General features: G+C 43.4%; 1 protein-coding gene across 2 annotated transcripts in view; it reads left to right on the plus strand.

The window, feature by feature from the left end:
- Positions 1–21,464, plus strand: part of rps6kc1 (ribosomal protein S6 kinase polypeptide 1) — an 83,330-nt gene that overhangs the window by 36,389 nt on the left and 25,477 nt on the right. The gene's annotated exons all lie outside the window — the stretch shown is intronic.

The raw sequence follows: 21,464 nt of genomic DNA on the forward strand, positions 1-21,464 counted from the left end.
CCCCTTCTTAAAAAGAGGGACCACCACCCCGGTCTGCCATCCCAGAGGCACTGTCCCCGACCGCCACGCGATGTTGCACAGGCGTGTCAACCAAGACAGCCCCACAACATCCAGAGACTTGAGGTACTCAGGGCGGATCTCATCCACCCCCGGTGCCTTGCCACCGAGGAGTTTCTTGACCACCTCTGTGACTTCAGCCCGGGTGATGGACGAGTCCACCTCTGAGCCCTCATCCTCTGCTTCCTCAATGGAAGACATGTCAGCGGGATTGAGGAGATCCTCGAAGTACTCCTTCCACCGCCCGACGACATCCTCAGTTGAGGTCAACAGCTGCCCACCTCTACTGTAAACAGCGTTGGTAGGGCACTGTTTCCCTCTCCTGAGGCGCCGGATGGTTTGCCAGAATCTCTTCGAGGCCAGCCGATAGTCCTCCATGGCCTCACCGAACTCCTTCCAGGCCCGAGTTTTTGCCTCCACAACCACCCGGGCTGCAGCCCGCTTGGCCTGTCGGTACCCGTCAGCTGCCTCAGGAGTCCCACAAGCCAACCAGGCCTGATAGGACTCCTTCTTCAGCTTGACGGCATCCCTTACTTCCGGTGTCCACCACCGGGTTCGGGGATTGCCGCCTCGACAGGCACCGGAGACCTTACGGCCACAGCTCCGAGCGGCCGCTTCGACAATGGCGGTGGAGAACATGGTCCACTCGGACTCAATATCTCCAACCTCCCTCAGGATCCAATCGAAGCTCTGCCGGAGGTGGGAGTTAAAGATCTCTCTGACAGGAGACTCGGCCAGACGTTCCCAGCAGACCCTTACAGTACGCTTGGGCCTGCCGAGTCTGTCCAGCTTCCTCCCCCGCCATCGGATCCAACTCACCACCAGGTGGTGATCAGTTGACAGCTCCGCCCCTCTCTTCACCAGAGTGTCCAAGACATACGGCCGCAGGTCAGATGAGACGACAACAAAGTCAATCATCGACCTGCGGCCTAGGGTGTCCTGGTGCCACGTGCACTGATGGACACCCTTATGCTTGAACATGGTGTTCGTTATGGACAAACTGTGACTAGCACAGAAATCCAATAACTGAACACCACTCGGGTTCAGATCAGGGGGGCCGTTCCTCCCAATCACGCCCCTCCAGGTGTCACTGTCGTTGCCCACGTGGGCGTTGAAGTCCCCCAGTAGAACAATAGAGTCCCCAGTCGGAGCACTTTCCAGCACCCCTCCCAGAGACTCCAAGAAGGTCGGGTACTCTGCACTGCCGTTCGGCCCGTAGGCACAAACAACAGTGAGAGACCTATCCCCGACCCGTAGGCGCAGGGAAACGACCCTCTCGTTCACCGGGGTAAACTCCAACACATGGCGGCAGAGCTGGGGAGCTATGAGCAAACCCACACCAGCCCGCCGCCTCTCACCATGGGCAACTCCAGAGTGGTGAAGAGTCCATCCTCTCTCAAGGAGTGTGGTTCCAGAGCCCAAGCCGTGCGTAGAGGTGATCCCGACTACCTCTAATCGGAACCTCTCAACCTCACGCACTAACTCAGGCTCCTTCCCCGCCAGCGAGGTGACATTCCACGTCCCTAGAGCCAGTTTCCGTGTCCAGAGATCGGGTTGTCTAGGCCCCTGCCTTCGACTGCCGCCCGATCCTCTTTGCACCGGCCCCTTATGGTCCCTCCTGTGGGTGGTGAGCCCACGGGAGGGCGGCCCCACGTCACCCGTTCGGGCTGAGCCCGGCCGGGCCCCATGGGGGAAGGCCCGGCCACCAGGCGCTCGCATTCGAGCCCCAACCCCGGGCCTGGCTCCGGGGTGGGGCCCCGGCTGCGCCATACCGGGCGACGTCACGGTACTCAAAATTGTATTCTTCATTAAGGGGTTTTGAACCGCTCTTAGTCTGACCCGTCGCCTAAGACCTGTTTGCCTTGGGAGACCCTACCAGGGGCATATAGCCCCAGACAACATAGCTCCTAGGGTCACTCGGGTACTCAAACCCCTCCACCACGTTAAGGTGGCAGTTCTTGGAGAAAATTCTAAAGTTGTTTGCTTTAGCTATGCTAATACAATTACCCATAGCTAAACAGCTCTCAAATTTGTCTTTGCCACAGTACCATCACACAGGTCTGTGAAATTGGCTATCATGAATTTATAATATCCTGTAGTTTCTTGGCACATGCCTAACTAAATTGTTTGGCCCCCAGGGGATAAACTGTGCAACTAAATTGTAGGAGTCAAAAACTCCAGCCCATGTGCAGTGGTTTACCTGTTGCAACCACCAGGGTAATTGTATTAGCATAGCTAAAGCAAACAACTTTAGAATTTTTACAGGCAACGGCCAAACTACCTCATGAAAAACACAGTGTCTTGATTAACCTCCTTAATTTTAGGGAATTTGCAAAGTTAGATAAATTTTTATTCCAAATAGTGACGGTCAGCCAAACCCTAAATCACAACTTTAATGCTGTATCTTTGTTCTATCATCAACAATGGGGGATGACTTTAGGTCTCTACCCTCACTTCAGTTGGTTTCAAAATCATACATTTCAACATTAAAGCTAATGAGAGGAAAATATATTTAGCTTTCACTTAATGTTTGTTTATCCCAAAACTGTATATGCTTTTTTGATAAAATTACCATAGATGAGACCAGACTGAACACTCAAATTTAACCCTTAGTAATAGGCTACTCTGATGTAATGGGAGAGGTTGTTTGGGGCCATCCTAGGGGTCTGCCCCCCTTCCTGAAGCTCTGAGCTCCACCCATTTATGGCGAGCCATTAAAGGATAAATGTTTGTTTATGGTCCTCAGACTATCCTATCAATTTAGCCGACATCCTTTGTTAACTGGAGATTTTGATTTAGTGTCCAACCCATCGAATATTTTCGCAGTTTGTAGAAATGTGCTCATCATTATCTATACAACAACTCAACATTAGGGTGGAAATTAAGAAACTCTTAAGAATGGCAATCCAGACAGAAAACAGATGTATGACGTCACTAAAATCAAGGTACAATAAGTAATCCAAAGGAAACTCAATGTAGGCCCTAAACACTGTTACATCAATTACCTATTTGTTCATTAGTCAATTTATCATTTTAGAATTTAAACTCCATTAACGAGTATCAGGTGTTGGTTTTGAAAACAAGCATTATCCCAGTTATCGTTGGTAAATACAAATAAGAGAAACTATATTATTTAACCAAACTCAATTCAGCATTTAAAATACATCTAATAGTTATGTTGGGGAATAAACTCGCTTCAGCTGTATTACCCTTTTTTTTTAAGGCTATGACTATATTGGATTCAAATTCAGTCCTCATGGGACACTGCGTGTCTCCTTAACGTACAAGTCTATCACCATGTGGATTCTTCATCCTACCACTTATACAATATAAAAGGAGAGCGAAAACACAATACATTAACCTTTTTGTAAGACAACCTTGAGACTATTTTACCAGATTAGAAAATCATTGTACCAAATTCTAATTCATCATAGGTTTCAGATGTACCCACTTGTGCTAGCGAACAGCTCAGCAAGCAACAGACAAGTACCACGTGGTGGGCCTTGATTAAGGCCTACCTACATTGTGAGACCCCCTTTGAGGCCTTACGGTTTTAAACATTTTCATCAACGCAATAAATACGTTTGACTCAAAATTACATAAGTACACATGACAAAGCACAACAAAACAGGTTATTTCTTGAATACCTATTAAAACATGTTCAAGCATGACAGAACAAAACAGGCTATTTCGAATGCCTATTAAAACATGCTATATAACATTCAATTGCTTCTCAAACTACATGTAATATTTAATTAAATAAGCTTGGCTATTACCGAGGAAGGTGATCAGGTTTCCTTGATAAGTTCCAGCTTCATTTAATGATTAAGTACGATACATTTTTAGGAAATAAACATTTAAGAACTCTGAATCAATGATTATGAAAGCTCACGTCAGTTCCTAGTATTGTCCATGATTCCAGGATCCCATAAGAGAGACTCCATCTTGAGACTACTGTCGGTCAGCCAGGTGGTCAAACAGAATGAATCTTCGTCCATTTCGATTGTCTCCTTTTGCGCCTTTCGACTGTTGTCCTTTCTCGGCCATCTTAACTTTCCTCTGTCTTCTCTCTTCGTCTGTACCACACTCTCCATCTGTCCATATACAACTTCCTCGGAATCCATCTTGTTTAGCCGGAAAACGTTCTTTTTCTTTCTGTCCATTTCGAGTCCAGGCATCGTTGTTAATGATCCTTTTCGTTCTTGAAGTTATCCTATTCGCGCCTTGCTTTTTAAACATGAACGCATCATGCGCGTCAGAGGCTGCAGTCCTCTTGTTGTATTTGTACAACTGGACGGCATTATATTTTTACTTGTACAAGTCACTGTATAATTGCCGAAAAATACAATATCACACACTAATCCCGAAAAGGAAAATGGAGTGTCATCATACTATGGCGACATGGAATACAGTTCAGCACTGAAGCACACCGGTCAACGCCCCAACAAATTGAGACGGACTGTCCGCACCCGCAGACAGATTCCACGCAATAAAAATCACGGCCTAGTCGGGTCGTCATAGGGCTTGTTTGACAAACTAACGCTTTTTGCAATCTTGACAGTTCGTTCTATGGCGTAGTTTTATGACTCACTGTTCAGTTATTTTCAGCAACCAGTAACCGGGAAAAACAACTTCTTCCTCGCGATTGCAAATCGAGCCCCTAAGCTCTCCAGCTGAAGTTCAGCAGAATCGTTAAAACATATCCATCGGGTCGCGGCAGCATCATGTTAGAAATCGGCCGTTTCGTATAGTGGTTGTAATAATTAGCATACCCGTTTGTCAAGGGAGAGAGAAAGGATATTATTTATTGCAGCATTAGAAAGTCTTGTTCATGAGGTTACGGACCTGGTCTTCCTTACACAACCTCAATCTCATCTCAGTCAATCTCTTCTCACTGTAATGTTGGTTACCAGCTAGCCTATACATTAAGGGCGTTTCTAACTTTTTAGAAGTCAACCCCTATGCCATATGGCCATCGTAAACATTCCTGTCATTAGAGCGCTACCTTCTGAGAGATAATCTAAACAGAGAGGTTTCTGTTGTTCTCATTATCTAGGCACATTCACTTCCAATGAAACGTACATTCATATTGTAATTGTTAATGCTCAGATTCTACAATCTGAAAACCCTAAATTGTCTCCAGCTAGTACAAAATGCCGCCGTTCGACTTTTAACCGGTATAAGAAAACGGGAGCACATAACACCAATTTTGGCCTCCCTCCATAGGGTTCCTTTTTGTTTCAGGATTGACTTCAAGATTTTAATGCTTGTCTATAAGGTTTTAAATGGATTGGCCCCTTTATATTTGTTTGAACCCTTACATCGTCATTCTCCTGCCCGAGCACTGAGGTCGGCTAATCAGTTACTTAAAAACGAGGGGATCAAGCATTTGCGGTCGGTGGTCCCATCCTCTGGAATAGCCTACCACTGCATATTCGAAACGCCCAGACTATATACACTTTAAGTCATTGCTAAAGACACACCTTTTTACTCTGGCTTTTAATCCTAGCTGAGTTGGCATCAAAAGTCTGCTATTTTGTCTGTTTCTTGTTATGTGTACCTATGTACATTTTCTACCTGGAAATTTCAAATATTTTGTATATTTTGATTTTACAGCACTTTGGTCAACAACAGCTGTTTTAATTTTGCTTTATAAATAACGTTGACATTGAAAATAAAATATATTTTGCAAAAAATCACAAATATGAACACAGAATTGAACGATTTTGAGAATATATTATTTTGTAAAAAAAAAATTCTGTTGAATGAAATTAATTATTTTGTTCCTGGATTCGTTTGTGAATATTTGAAAGGGGATTTGTATCACAAAAAACACACCTGTCGCTGTTTAGAGGTTTGGGTAATTGTCATTTAAATGCTTAGCAATGTTGCTAGTGTTGCCTCGCTTCACTGAAGATTTGAAGCACTGCTTGCATATCATTGGCTATGAAACCAATGTAGCGCCGTATCTAATTCCGATCTCCTTGTTAATAATCAAGTTTTGGTTTTGCAGATGCAAGTTGTCTACCTGTAGCCATCGCTAATCCACAACTATCCTCCTTTTGCCCCTTGGCTCAGGCTCAAACACACACCGGCCACATATAGCAGAGCACATGTGTGACATCCCACGCAGGTCCACTTTTCTTAAAGAAACAGTACAGCTTTTATTACTGAGGGTCAACTGCCTGTTTCGGCGCATAAAAGTACAGTTTTTTCTTAATACCAGTATAGTACCGTTCCTAAAAAGCCAGTACCTCAGTACGGTACCAGTACCGGTATACTGTGCAACACTAGTATATAGTAAGCTAGTATACCAGTATCGGGACCGATTGGGACAAACTACCTCATAAAACATTCGTTTTGTCACACATTAATATCACGCCAAGTTTGAATATTTTGCTAGACACCATTAAGCATTGTGTTAAAATGACAAATGTTTCTTATTAGGTTTGTGTCCATCAGAAATGGGATCTTTGAACTGTATGGCTTTTGCCACTGGCCGTTTTAACAGCTTAATAGCTAGTAATAGGCCCCACTGTGACAGTGAGGTGATGGACAGCTCCGTCATCTCCCGCTTTTCATTGTTCAAGAACTCACCCGGACTCCTTCATTGTCTTGTCTCCAATTGTCGCTCACACCAGGTCGATTATTGTTCCCTTTCTTCGTATGTTCACGTCAGTGGTGAGTGTCGTTTTGCTGTAAAGCCAGCCCTTTGTTTTCATTCAGTTTGTTTAAGTGCTCAGTGTTATCTTCTTTTAAATTATCACATTGACTGCCACTGCCTGCGCCTGGTTCCTCCTCTCCATCACTAAACCATCACAACACCTTCTAGTATCTACTTATTACTTGGCATAGTCATAAGAATTGAGCAATTTCTAGCGAGACTGAAGATTAACTTTACACTGCAAAAGCTAGTTTTTCATGGCACAACAATGGTTTACTTTCATTCGTGAATGACATTCATACAATAACTATCAATATAGGTGATGATAACTGACTTTCTCATCAAGTGAAAAGACGAGAATCGTGGAAACCACTCCTCTTTTACTGTGCAAGGGGTTGTGGTCTGTATTACCCCAAAACGTATGTATGGATGCGTTCTTTGAAAATCCACCAGAAATACAGTGGATTTAAAAAGTCTACACATCCCTTTTAAAATGCCAGATTTTTGTGATGTCAAAGAATGAGACAAAGATAAATCATGTCTTTTTCCACTTTTAATGTGACCTGTAATGTGAAATATTCAATTGAAAAACAAACTGAAATCTTTGAGGGGGAAAAAATGAAAAATAAAAACCTTACAATAACCTGGTTGCATAAGTGTACACACCCTCTTATAACTTGGGATGTGGCTGTGTTCAGAATTAACCAATCACATTCAACTCATGTTAAACAGAAGTCGTTACACACCTGCCATCATTTAAAGTGTCTCTGATTAATCACATAAAGTTCAGCTGTTCTAGTAGGATTTTCCTGACATTTTCTTAGTTGCATCTCAGAGCAAAAGCCATGGTCCGCAGAGAGCTTCCAAAGCATCAGAGGGATTTCATTGTTGAAAGATATCAGTCAGGAGAAGGGTACAAATGAGTTTCCATAGCATTAGATATACCATGGAATCCTCAAGTGGAGAAAATATGGCACAACAGAGACTTTACCAAGAACTGTACCTCCCTCCAAAATTTATGAAAAGACGAGAAGAAAACTGGTCAGGGAGTCTTCCAAAAGGCCTACAGCAACATTAAAGGAACTGCAGGAATTTCTGGCCGTGTGCTACATGTGCCAACAATCTCCTGTATTCTTCATATGAGTGGGCTATGGGGTAGGGTGGCAAGATGGAAGCCTTTTCTTACAAAGAAAAACATCCAAGACCCAGCTGAAGTTTGCAAAAACAAACATCAAGTCTCCCAAAAGCATGTGGGAAAATGTGTTATGCTGTGATGAAACCAACGTTGGACATTTTGGCCATAATTCCAAAAGGTATTTTTGGGGTGAAAACAACATGGCACCCAAAGAACACCATACCCACAGTGAAGCATGGTGGTGCTTTTTGGATTACTGCTGATTTTCTTATTTTTCATGTAGGTATGTCCAGACCTTTGCATAAAAAACTGGTTGATGTTTGTTAATAAATGTCTGGCCCTTTTGGAAGCTAGAGAGAACCCACTGAAATGTATGAAACACAATGACGTGTGAAACTATGCACCAGAAATAAAACGCAAAACTGAGTGATTGACTGCATCCTGAGGTTTCATTACTGATGCTGAAGAATGCATACAGTTGAAGTCAGGAGTTTACATAAACTTTGCCAAATATATTTAAATTCAGTTGTTCACAATTCCTGACATTTAATCCTAGTAAACATTCCCTATTTTAGATCAGATATAATCACCACTTTATTTTAAGAATGTGAAATGTCTGAATAATAGTAGAGAGAATGAAGGATTTTCAGCTTTTCTTTCATCACATTCCCATTGGGTCAGATGTTTACATGTACTCAGTATTTGGTAGCATTGCCTTTAAATTGTTTAACTTGGGTCAAACATTTCGGGTAGCCTTCCACAAGCTTCCCACAATAAGTTGGGTGAATTTGGGCCCATTCCTCCTGACAGAACTGGTGTAACTGAGTCAGGTTTGTATGCCATGCTCACACACCTTCAGTTCTGCCCAAATTTTCTATAGGACTGAGGTCAGGGCTTTGGGATGGCCACTCCAAGATTACAAACTGTAATAATTAATAAATGCATGTGGGCTAAGTCCAGGATCTATTTAAACTTAGTCCAGGTCGGAAGCATGACCAGATGGACAAGGAAAGGGACAACACAGTGACAGCTGAAATCGTCAGGTATCGTCTTGATCTGCAACACAACCCGGAGGACTTTGGACAGGGACAGCAACGGGTCTTTCAAGCCAGGTACTCCGCAGGTGTGGGCCAGGACCTCATGTCCTCCTAAATTCAAAATGGGAGGAGACTGGGAAAATTCAGAAAATGTATTCCTCATATCAACAAGGAGAATTTATTGGAGAAGGAGAAATGACCCTACTGCTCCAGCACAATAATATAGCAGCGTAAGACCTAAATACATTGGCTTTGTTGTCCTTTTTACCAGAACTTTTATGTTTGCTTGGTGTCATTGTGCATTCGGAAGATTCATTTCCGACCAAGCTTTAACTTCCTGACTGATGTGTTGATGTTGCTTATATCCACATAAGTTTTCTTACTCATGATGCCATCTATTTTGTGAAGTGCACCTGTCCTTCCTGCAGCAAAGCACCACCACAACCTGATGCTGACACTCCCGTGGGTGGGGGCATTTCTCCTAAAATTAAGATCTTTATCCCCATGTGCAGTTGCAAACCGTAGTGTTTTTCTTCCTTGCTAAGCAGCATTTCAGGTTATGTCAAAATAGGACTTGTTCTACTGTGGATATAGGTACTTTTGTACTTGTTTCCTCCAGCATCTTCACAAGGTCCTTTGCTGTTATTCTGGGATTGGTTTGCATTTTTCACACTAAATGCATCTCTAGGAGACAATGCATCTCCTTCTTGAGCAGTATGACGGCTGCATGTTCCCATGGTATTTATACTTCCGTGCCATTGTTTACTCCATTATTCAGTCAGTAATTAGCGTTATTAGCGTCGTAAAAATTCATGAATGGAAACCATATGTACCCCTATTACAAAGCTGCATTGCGAGTGGAAAATTATTCAAACACTACAAACTATGACAATATATGACGATGATGTATTCCTTGAAATAATTTTCACTATTTAATTCTCATTTCAAGTAACGGGCAATTCCTGTGTTTACCGGTCAGTTTTGTTCACAATTGTATCAATCCACACGTTCATTCGGAAAGAGTACAGTCATGGCCAAAAGTGTTGGTACCCCTGAAAAAGTATTTCTCAAAGAAAAGTATTGCATTAATACGTTTTGCTATACACATGTTTATTCCCTTTGTGTGTATTAGAATAAAAAAAAAAGAAGGAAAAAAAGCAAATTGGACATAGTTGCACACAAAACCCCAAAAATGGGCTGGACAAAATTCTTGGCACCCTTAACTTAATATTTGATTGCACACCCTTTGGAAAAAATAACTGAAAGCAATCGCTTCCTATAACCATCAATAAGCTTCTTATACCTCTCACCCGGAATTTTGGACCACTCTTCCTTTGCAAACTACTTCAGAACTCTCCAGCGCTTTGTTGTCGTCCATTTTCTGTGTGCTTTTTGAAGTATGTTTGGGGTCATTGTCCTGCTGGAAGACCCACGATCTCGGACGCAAACCCAGCCTTTTGACACTGGGCCCTACATTGCGACCCAAAATCCTTTGGAAATCCTCAGATTTCATGATTCCTTGCACACAGTCAAGGCACCCAGTGCCAGAGGCAGCAAAACAACCCCAAAACATCTTTGAACCTCCACCATATTTGACTGTAGGTACTGTGTTCTTTTCTTTGTAGGCTTCATTCTGTTTTCGGTAAACAGTAGAATGATGTGCTTTACCAAAAAGCTCTATCTTGGTCTCATCTGTCCACAAGACGTTTTCCCAGAAGGATTTTGGCTTACTTAAGTAAATTTTGGCAAACTGTAGTCTTGCTTTTTTATGTCCCAGGGGTCCTCCTGGGTCTCCTGCCATAGCCTTTCATTTCATTCAAATGTCGACGGATAGTTCGTGCTGACACTGATGCGCCTGCAGGACAGCTTGAATTTCTTTGGAACTTGTTTGGGGCTGCTTATCCACCATCCGGACTATCCTGCGTTGCAACCTTTCCTCAATATCTCTCTTCCGTCCACGTCCAGGGAGATTAGCTACAGTGCCATGGGTTGCAAACTTGTTGATAATGCTGCGCACTGTGGACAAAGGAACATCTTGATCTCTGGGGATGGACTTGTAACCTTGAGATTGTTGATATTTTCCCACAATTTTGGTTCTGAAGTCCTCAGACACTTCTCTTCTCCTCTTTCTGTTGTCCATGCTTAGACACACAATGCACAGACTAAGTCAACTTCTCTCCTTTTTATCTGCTTTCAGGTGTGATTTTTATATTGCCCACACCTGTTACTTGCCCCATGTGAGTTTAAAGGAGCATCACATGCTTAAAACAATCTTATGTATCCACAATTTTGAAAGGGTGCTAAGAATCCAGACCATTTTTGGGGTTTTGTGTGCAATTATGTCCAATTAGCTTTTTTCCCGATACACACAAAGGGAATAAACATGTGTTAATGCAATACTTTTCTGTGAGAAATACTTGATTTTCTGGACAAATTTCAGGGGTGCCAACACTTTTGGCCATGACTATAAGTGTATACACAGTAAACGAAAGTTAGAATTTGCTTGCTAGAAAGCAAGTTATCCATTTCGTCTTTGTATTGGTCTGTCGTGGTGAAGAACGAGCTGAGCCGCAAGGCGAAGCTCTCGATTTACCGGTCAATCTACGTTCCTACTCTCACCTATGGTCATGAGCTTTGGGTCATGACTAGGGCTGTCAACGAATATTCTAAATTCGAATATATATTCAAATAGTTTTTAAAAAACACATTTTGAAGGTGAAAATTAATATTTGATTTTTTTTTTTTTTTTTGAAAAAAACTTTCGCGGTAGCAGTGGTTGTCTGGCTGTCTGCTTTGCGAGTGGGCGCGCTAGCGCGCCTGACGGTACAGATCCATATGTCCGACACAACTGAAGCGTGGTGTCGCAACGTCACAGCCATGGTTGATGCTCCACGCCCCTGACCAGCAGCTGATTGGATGAACGCGTGATGTGGGTCTGGCTTCTCGAGAATTCTAACAGTGTCATGGCGGCTCATTGAGAATACGATCTCGTATTTTACAAAAATTGTTTACTGAAACGTGCTTCTGAAAACATTTTAAGCGAGAAATAGGACATGCAGTTGCTGAATCTGTCTTCATTTCAGCTCAACAAAGGTTTGTTTGAAAGATATTCGTCTACTTCTACTGGATACTCCACAACTGTGAAACTTCAATTAATGTTAATATTTGTTTCAATCACTGAATAAAGCCTGCTATATTTGGGACAATAGTCGCAACCTTATATTGCTTGCATAAAACTCTTGATCAGCATTCAAAATGTGTTTATTGTTGTTCATTTTAAACCGTTATTGCGCAGAGAGCGTGAGGGCGAGAGAGAGAGAGTGCTTGAGCGCGCAAGCGTGAGGTCTGCGGTCTTGGTCATCATTTGATTTACTTTTTTTTGTGTAGGTAATACGTTGTCAAATATGTTTAAACTTAACTACTTGTGTAGGTAGTCTATTTATGTCTTTTTGTATTAATTTGTCCTGTTATTGACGTAATGCGCGTCATTGACAAAATGTGCGTCATTGACAAAATGCGCGTCATTGTCAAAATGCGCGTCATTGTCAAAATGCGCGTCATCGTCAAAATGCGCGTCATTGACAAAATGCGCATGTGCAATCAGATGTTCGAATATTATGCGTTTTAGAGGGAATATTCGAACGTCATTTTTGAGGAATTTTGACAGCCCTAGTCATGACCGAAAGGACAAGATCCCGGATACAGGCGGCCGGAATGAGCTTTCTCCGCAGGGTGGCTGGGCGATCCCTTAGAGAGAGGGTGAAAAGCTCGGTCACCCGGGAGGAGCTCAGAGTAGAGCCGCTGCTCCTCCACATCGAGAGGGGTCAGCTGAGGTAGCTTGGGCATCTGTTTCAGATGCCTCCGGAACGCCTCAGTGTCCCCCCGGAAGAGCTGGAAGAAGTGTCTAGGGAGAGAGAAGTCTGGGCATCTCTGCTTAGACTGCTGCCTCCGCGACCCGGCCCCGGATAAGCGGAAGACAATTATGATGATGATGAGATTCACCTCGGACAGTCGCCTCGGCGATGGTGAACACGTAAATCCCCAACCCTTGCCCAGAATATCCGGAGGCAATGTGTACTTTGTGTATTATAACATAGCAATCAGAAGTATTACTTACTCTTGTCTCCACGTGTTGAACTGGGTAACTTGATGGACTTTTATTCACCTTTAGTCCTCTTCTAAGTGAACGTGGGTTACCATCCTCCTTGCAAAAAATTTCTTGTTGGTGAAATTGCTTCATTGATTCTCCCTAAATACGATTTGGGAGATGCAGAGGTATTGTCCCATTTGCAGAGTGGGTAGAATTTAATTAACTCAAGATCCACAAGCAGGAAAACGAGCAAGCAGAAGTTGACATCAATACAAACCAAGGAAATCAAAAAGTTCTATGTTTATTTATCAAACGCACTGAATGACACAGCATCATCCTGCGCAATGAAATGTTTGTGACATGGCACACGACATCTATGTAGTAAGTACGTACTTTGTTTTGTATATATTGTTGAAGTCTAACACTTCCCCGAGTTGGTTTGTTGGAAAGGAGAATAAAACACCAGGAGTCAGGTCAATTACCGTACCGCATATTCCGTTTATTACAAAAGCTTTTGGAGACAAGTGTCGCCGCACAATGTCAAAACATGAAAAAAAACAATGTTATAACAGCAGTATTTATACTTCAAACACGCCTAAAAAGTGGGGGCGTTAAGTTAGCCAAGCAGTGTGCCATTGGTCCAATTTATGTTTTATACCTTATATGTGTACATGCAGCACAAGCGTCATATTTGGGCTTTATGTCTTCAGCTTGATGTTCCTCAGTATGCGTGTGCGTTGTCAATCTGTGTCCTGTTCCCTGTGTGTCTGAGACACCCATGCTAAATCTACTTCCTCTTCCTAGCAACTGCCTAAATAAGATTTCCTGGTTTTCTACTTGCAACTTTCAGCAGACATTCAACATTTGGCCTTAATGCCCACAACAGTTTAACAGCTTATACAGTCAATATATCCACAATTCCCCCTGTTGATCTCTCCCCAGAGAGAGGCATCAGCATCCCTGGTGGCGGTCCTGGAGCCTTCTCAATGGCTGTAGAGATCACTCTCATAGCGAGCCCTCTCATGCATGGGATACAACAACACCCACAAGTAACCATTATAAACACAAAATGTACCAAGCGATAAAAGAACAGACATTATCAAACCTTTCCACTGGCCAAACATCGAGGTCATCCATTCCTCCAGCGGATTATCTACCCCAGAATGCTCGTGCAACCCCTTGACAAAATTTCCAAATTTCCTCAAGCAGGTGTCCTCAGGTGGGGTCGCGAACCTCTTCGCTGGGGGAATGAAGACCCGATGCCAACCTGGGAAACCTGTAGCAACACACACATCATTATTCCACCAATGCCCAGGTACCATTTCATTCTACGATCATCTCCCCAGACCTTTCTCTGTAACCCTGTCATCTTGGTACGAGTGGTAGGAGCCACTCGGTGTCCTATACCCCCTATTGTTACAGTATTCTTTCGGTTCCTTCCCCTAAAAGTCTATTCTCCTGGCACCATCCTTTGTCTCCTTGTCTCGCTCGTAGTCCCGCAGTATCCTGGGGTCCGCTCCAGGCACCGGTCCGGCTGGTTTTTGTCCTCCTTCCGTCCACACTGGGGCAAGCTCCTCCTTCCCGGTTTGGATGAGGTCTGTCAGTGATCTCCCTGGCTCCTGCGCTGGTGTACACTGGCTCCAATGGTACCACGTCTCTCCTTTGTCCCTCAGGCGGACCGCATGGCTCGTTTTCTCCACCACTTGATGAGGACCCGTCCACCTTGGCTCTGACCACTTTCGTTTGATGACCTTCAGCAGCACCCTGGGGCAGGTTCTGGTCCAGCGGGTGCAGGTTCCTCCGTTCTCCGACTCTATTGGTGAATTCTGAAATGAGAGCCCGCAATTCATCAAAATACACGCTGTGATCTTTGGGCCACTTTTCCCCTTCCGGGACCGCAGGCCCTGCGGCTGGTCCTGGAAACTGTCTCCCCATCAGCAGCTCGTATGGGGTGAACCCAGTGGTCTGATTTAACGAGCATTGAATCGTCATGAGTGCCAGTGGCAGTGCATCTACCCAGTTCAATTTAGTCTGTGCACATATCTTAGCCAACTTGTTTTAAAAATTTTGGTTAATCCTTTCTACCTTTCCCTGGGACTGTGGGTGGTATACAGTGCCAAAAGCATGTTTTAGGCCCAATAAGCTCTCTACCTTCTGTAAACCACTGTTCTTAAAGTGAGTCCCATTGTCTGACCTGATTTTCTCTGGAAAGCCGTGTCTGGGAATGTACTGGTTCACTAAACCCTTGATCACTGTCTGACTGTTTTCCTTTCTTGCCGGCCAGGCTTCTGGCCACCCTGTGAACATGTCCACACACACCAACATGTAACGGCACCCCTGTACTGTTTCCCCCATGTCCGTGTAGTCTATCACTATCTCTTGTCCAGGTCTCGTCGTCATGGGGAACGCCCCCATCTCAGGTTTAATCGTTGGTTTTGGATTGTGGTGAGTGCAGATGGTGCATGTCCTAGTGTAGTTGCGTACCATGTCTACCATAAACGGGTGCCACCAGTGGCACAAGTTTCTTAACATTTGAGCCGGCCCTACATGGCCCAACCCATGAGTTTCTACAAATTTATCTCCCCGCATGGCTGGTGGAAGTATTACTCTACCGTCTGGCCCTCTCCAGAGCCCTCTCGTCTCTGTTGCTCCTCTCTGTCGCCAAATTGTTTTCTCTTGTGGGGACGCCCCCTTTTGATGTCTCACTAGCTCATCTCTCTCAGGGCCTTCTCCCCACCCCACTTCCTCTTCTGTTCTTACCATCATTACTCGCGGAGTGTACCCTGCTGCCTGTTTTGCTGCTGTGTCTGCCGCTTTATTTCCCTGAGCTACTGCACTATTTGAGCTATCGTGTCCTTTGCATTTTATGATTGCTACCTTTTCGGGCAGGTCCAGGGCCTCGGCTAGTTCTCTCATCTCCGCCTCGTGTTTAATCGGCTTGTCCCGTGCTGTTCTAAACCCAGCTTTTAACCACCGTCCTAGCTCCACGTGCGCTGCGCCTACCGCGTATGCCGAATCTGTGTAAATGTTTACTCTCTTCCCCTTGGCCTGCCTGAGTGCCTCTTGCTGCTCTCACTTCTGCTCTCTGGGCTGACTGCAGCCCCTGGTGCCTCTCTGCTTTCACTGTGACTAGACCCTCTGGTGTTAGTTTCACTACCGCAAAGGCCGCCCTCAGCCCATCTTGTTCGTGTCTGAAACAACACCTATCAGTAAAGAAGTCCTCTGCCCCTTGGAGGGGTTCTGCCTCCAGATCGGTTCGTGTCTCCCTCACTACCTCTTGCGCGCACTCATGTGGTAGCCTTGTCCCCATCCGGTCTGACATATTTATCCCCTTGTGTGTGAAAGTCAAGTTTGGAGCCACTACACTGTGTGTTGTAAGTATCTGAAGTTGATGGCCCATTACTATGTGTGCGCATTTTTGAATGAGTCTCCCCACCCCCACTGCATGCTGTGTGCAGGTGGGGTGCCTTTTTTCGGTTTTGTCAAATCCTACGCTTATGTACATAAGGAAGTTCCTATTTCCCCCCTTTTTTTGAAACAGGACCCCGTTCATGACTTGACCTGTTTCAGAAACCTCTAGAAAAAAGGGTTTTGTGTAGTCGGGAATTGCCAAAACAGCTGCGGTGGCTAGTTGTTGTTTCAGCATAATGAAGGCCTGGTCGGCCGGGCAAGTCCAATTGAGTGTGGCTTTAAGTTTACGCATTCCCTGCTCTTTAACTAGCACTCTAAGTGGCCCTATGAGCCCTGAGTAGTTTGGGATGTAATTGCGGCTGTACCCCGTGATCCCCAAGAATTATAGCATTTCCTGCACTGTAGTGAGTTTGGGATGGTGGAGAATGGTTGTGCGGTGTGCCGGTGAAAGCCCCGCTCCCTTCTGCGAGATTACTCTGCCCAGAAAGGAGACCTGTGTTCTTACCAACTGTAGCTTTTCTTTCGACACCTTGAACCCTTTCTCAACCAGTCTGGTGAGGACCGTCATTGTAGCTTGGATGCAGGCGGCCACCATCGGGGCCGCCAGCAGCAGGTCGTCTACGTACTGGACCAAAGTTACCCCTGTCGGCAGGCAGCATCCCTGCAGCGCTTCTCTCAGTACCTGGTTGAATATGCCAGGGGAAAGCGCGAACCCCTGTGGTAGTCTCGTGTATTGCCATTGTCGACCCTTATGTGTGAAAGAAATGATGTCACAAAGTTCCTCTGCTAGTGGGAGACAGAAAAATGCATTAGCCAGGTCAATGCAGGTGAAATATTTTTGATCAGGGGTCAAATTAGTGAGTGCTAAATACGGGTTAGGTACCGTTATGGTGGGTGTGAGTAAATTGTCGTTAATAGCTCTGAGATCATGGGCCATACGGTATTTCCCTGTCCCTTTCTTTTCGACCGGGAGGATAGGCGTGTTCCACACGGAACATGACTCCTCCAACACCCCTGTGGGCCACAAACCATTCAGTGTTACATCCAACCCGTCCTCCGCCTCTGGTTCTCTGGTTTCACCCGTTCTCTATGTGCACTTCCCTTTTCCTTCTTATTTTTTGTCTTTCTCACTGTGTCACTCCCGTCCGACCCCGTGTCCTCACCTAACCTGCCTTTAGCACTGCCTGACCTTTTCTTCCTGGTTCCTTTAACCTCACTTTGCTCAGAAGGCGTTCCGGAGACATCCGAAACAGATGCCCAAGCTACCTCAGCTGACCCCTCTCGATGTGGAGGAGCAGCGGCTCTACTCTGAGCTCCTCCTGGGTGACCGAGCTTCTCACCCTATCTCTAAGGGATCGCCCAGCCACCCTGCGGACAAAGCTCATTTCAGCCGCCTGTATCCGGGATCTTGTCCTTTCGGTCATGACCCAAAGCTCATGACCATAGGTGAGAGTAGGAACGTAGATTGACCGGTAAATCGAGAGCTTCGCCTTACGGCTCAGCTCTTTCTTCACCACGACAGACCGATACATTGACTGCATTACTGCAGAAGCTGCACCGGCTATTAACTTGTGATATATAATCAATCTGATTATTCTGCATACATTGACATTGAGCATTGACATTGAGCAGTACACGCAGAAACCTTTCGGGGAGTTGCGGCTGCCAGAGAAGCGCATTTAAAACTAAGTATTTTATCGGCAGTTCTATCAGACAAATGAACGATTCCAATTATGGTAAAAAGTATGAATATCAGATCCAATTATTGGTCAGACCTATAATCGGTTGACCCCTAGTATATAGCAAACCATAATCTAGAAGTATTAAATATAACAGGCTTTTAATTTTTTTTATTTTGATGCTGAAGACTTAAACAATTTTGTTTGTTTTTATAAAATGAATCATTCTTAACTTCACCATCTTCAACTTATACAATACAGATTGTAATCAAACCAAATCCCAAGCTATTTGGAGAAGGAAACATAGTCAATAACAGCCAAGGTTGTTCAGTTTTCTCAATGTCAACTTTTTTGTTACTTTCGGTTACTGGTCAGATACTCTAACCGCCTAACATCCACCCTACGTGACATCCAGCAGTTGCACTAAACTAGCCGTGTGCTAGCTTACACTTCCTGAAAACTGCACGAACAGACATAAATGGTATCCATGAGTTTCTTCTGACTCAGGGTGAGTAGGAAATTGTCCAAAATCCCAAACTCCCCCTCTTAGTTGATTAAATTAAACCGTCCAAAAGAAAATATCTGCCAAAAGCCGTAATCTAATGATGTAAACAGGAAATTCTTTGCTTTGCAGTCCTTCATGCTCATCTAATGGTACTTTGGAGTGCACATTTACAATGCTGTGGAGTGCACATTTACAATTTTAACAGCCCTCCAACTGTTTATTACTATTAGCAGCAGCCCAATTCTGATATTTTCAAAATATGTGTCTGACCAATGAGGTCAGCTCTGAAAAATGACTGATGTGAAATGATCTCTTGTAAATGTCAAACTTATTTTTTTCATGTCAGATAAGTTAAGCAGCATTGGAATCATAATATTTAATTGTTAATTACAGCATGGAGCTAGTACACTTACAGTAATTTCCAGTTTATAAACCGCGGCTTATACACAGATTTTGCAAACATTTTCAACCACAGCAGTTAAAACATGGGTGCGGCTAATACGCAAATTTACGTTTTTTTAAGCCGTTTCCACTAGTGAGGTTTTTCACCGATGATTGCTTGATGACGTAGAGGTCTCAGAAACTCATGTAGCAAATATGATACAAATTGCGTCACTGTGTTTTCAAAAACATATTTTATTCTTCAAAAAATTCATTTGGGTAGCGCCCTATGACCGATGTTTAATAATAATGTACAATGTATGTACAAGTCATTATTCTACAGGCACATGCAATTTATATATGGGTGCAGTTAATACTTGGGTTTGCATACACACAAAGCTATGAAATTAATGGTACAGTTTATACACAGTGCAGGTTATAAATGGGGAATTACGGTACTCAGAATTGGTTTAATGATTCTGTTAAGAGTACACAATCTATGCAAAGTTCATATACAATTATATGCAATGAGTGGTAAGCATATAAAATAATAGCATATGAGTGATCGTTACATAATATTGTATGAATGGATTTACAGTTAATATACAATTTTACCATTACTCTTATGGTAATATGAAATTCAGTTGATTGTAGTGTTTGGTTTGTCCTTCGTTGATATTGGTGGCCGAGTTGACAATTGGATATTTAGAAGAACAAGGGTTTGAGAAAGATACCATGGCCCTCAGTCTGTGATTGTTTTGGGTACCTGTGATTGCCTGGCCGCGTAGGCACCTGCAGTATCTTTGATTGGACCAGGAATTAATTTGCACCTCGCTTTCACTCAGTTGTGTTTTACTTGATTTGTGTGTAATTCAAGTATAAAAACAAAAATTATTGCAGGGCTCCAAACTGCGACTAAAATGGCCGCATTTGCGACAAAATATATTTATTTGCGAATGAAATTTCTGGCAAGGTCGCCATTGGCGACAATACAAATTTACTCCCTTTGATTGTCAAATTTGCATCCTACGTGCATGTTTTATAACCAGTAGCCTATCGCTTCATTTGTTTTGTTAACGTCATTCATTTGTACATAGTCTGGCCCCCTTCCACTATGGCGACAACTAAACATTTTCTTGACCGACCGCCAAGCCTCATTAGCTGGTTGAAACCGGTTAACCGATTAGTTTAAAATATGCTCTATTTGAAATAACAGACATTTCGAACCGCGCCTGCAATTTCCGCTCTGTTTGCGCCTCTTATATGCTATTGTCTATGGTTTGCAATGAGACATTTTAATTGTTTATTAAACAAGTGTTTTCTGTCAGCTGCAAAGATTAGGTTGACGATAGCGATCTTTGCATTAGGCCAGTGAACGCGCAAGAGAGAAATGCACATTTCCTACGGATTGGGCTATATATATATATATATATATATATATATATATATATATATTTCTTTTTTTCTTTTTTGGATAGTTCTGTTTAGAAACAGCTTTCTGAAGATAATAGATATATTTCACATTTTTCAGGCCTGTGAGGCGAGTAGGCTACGGTTCGGTTCATGATGATATAATCTCCGGTTCATGATGATATAATCTCCAGTTCATGGGCAGTAGCCTTATGTTGTGATTATTTATTCGTCTGCTATATTAATTTTTTATGTATTATTTATGACGGCCAAACTACACTCAGTGGCCAAGTGATATGGACATAATCATGGTCAGTGGCAGTGACACTGGCTCAGATTATGCGTAAAAAAAATGTATTTGACTGTATATAGTTCATAAGTCGGAAGAGGAGAGACATGCACACAACAAGGTGAATAAAAGTAAGTGCATTGTTATGTGGCTCTTAAAAAAAATATTTGGCGCCTGTTTTTTTTCCCCTATAGGAGCCAATGGCTCCTTAATTGATTTTTTGTTTGGAGCCATGTATTGTTTTGTTGACTATTGAAAAATAAAATAACTACATTGTTGACATTGTAGAAAAAATTTGCTTGTGTGAAAAATACTTTTCTAACTTTAGTCTATTTATAATTTTCCCATAATTTAAAAATAGCTTTTCTAAATTTGAGTTTTGGACAAAAAGGCAACTCTTGTCTGTATTTTCCTTTGTTTTATTCACTTTTATGGAATTATGGTGCTTAGTTGTGTATCACTACAAACATACACATACCCCAGAGGCCTGCGCTAATACATCAGGCATGATCCCAATTATTAGGTTTGTGTGTGAGAAGAAGAGGAATGGGAATACACATGAACCCCTTGTCAAGAGTGGTGCTCCTATCTGGGAGTGGAGCTGTGTCCCATGCCCCTTTTACTTCAGAGCGGCAGCCCAGAGAAGTTAGAGCTTGCTTCTCAGTTTTCCCTATACTGGACCTGGGACTGGATTTCTAGAGCTGTTCTGAGACTTCTAAGGGTGGGGGAGGAGATTTTGCTTTAAATGTCTGTCATGTAAATGGTAAGAAAAAGAACATTCCTTCCTCTACTTCCCTTGTTTTATC

This window comes from Esox lucius, chromosome 18 (genome assembly GCF_011004845.1).
Source record: "Esox lucius isolate fEsoLuc1 chromosome 18, fEsoLuc1.pri, whole genome shotgun sequence".
Taxonomy (NCBI): Eukaryota; Metazoa; Chordata; class Actinopteri; order Esociformes; family Esocidae; genus Esox; species Esox lucius.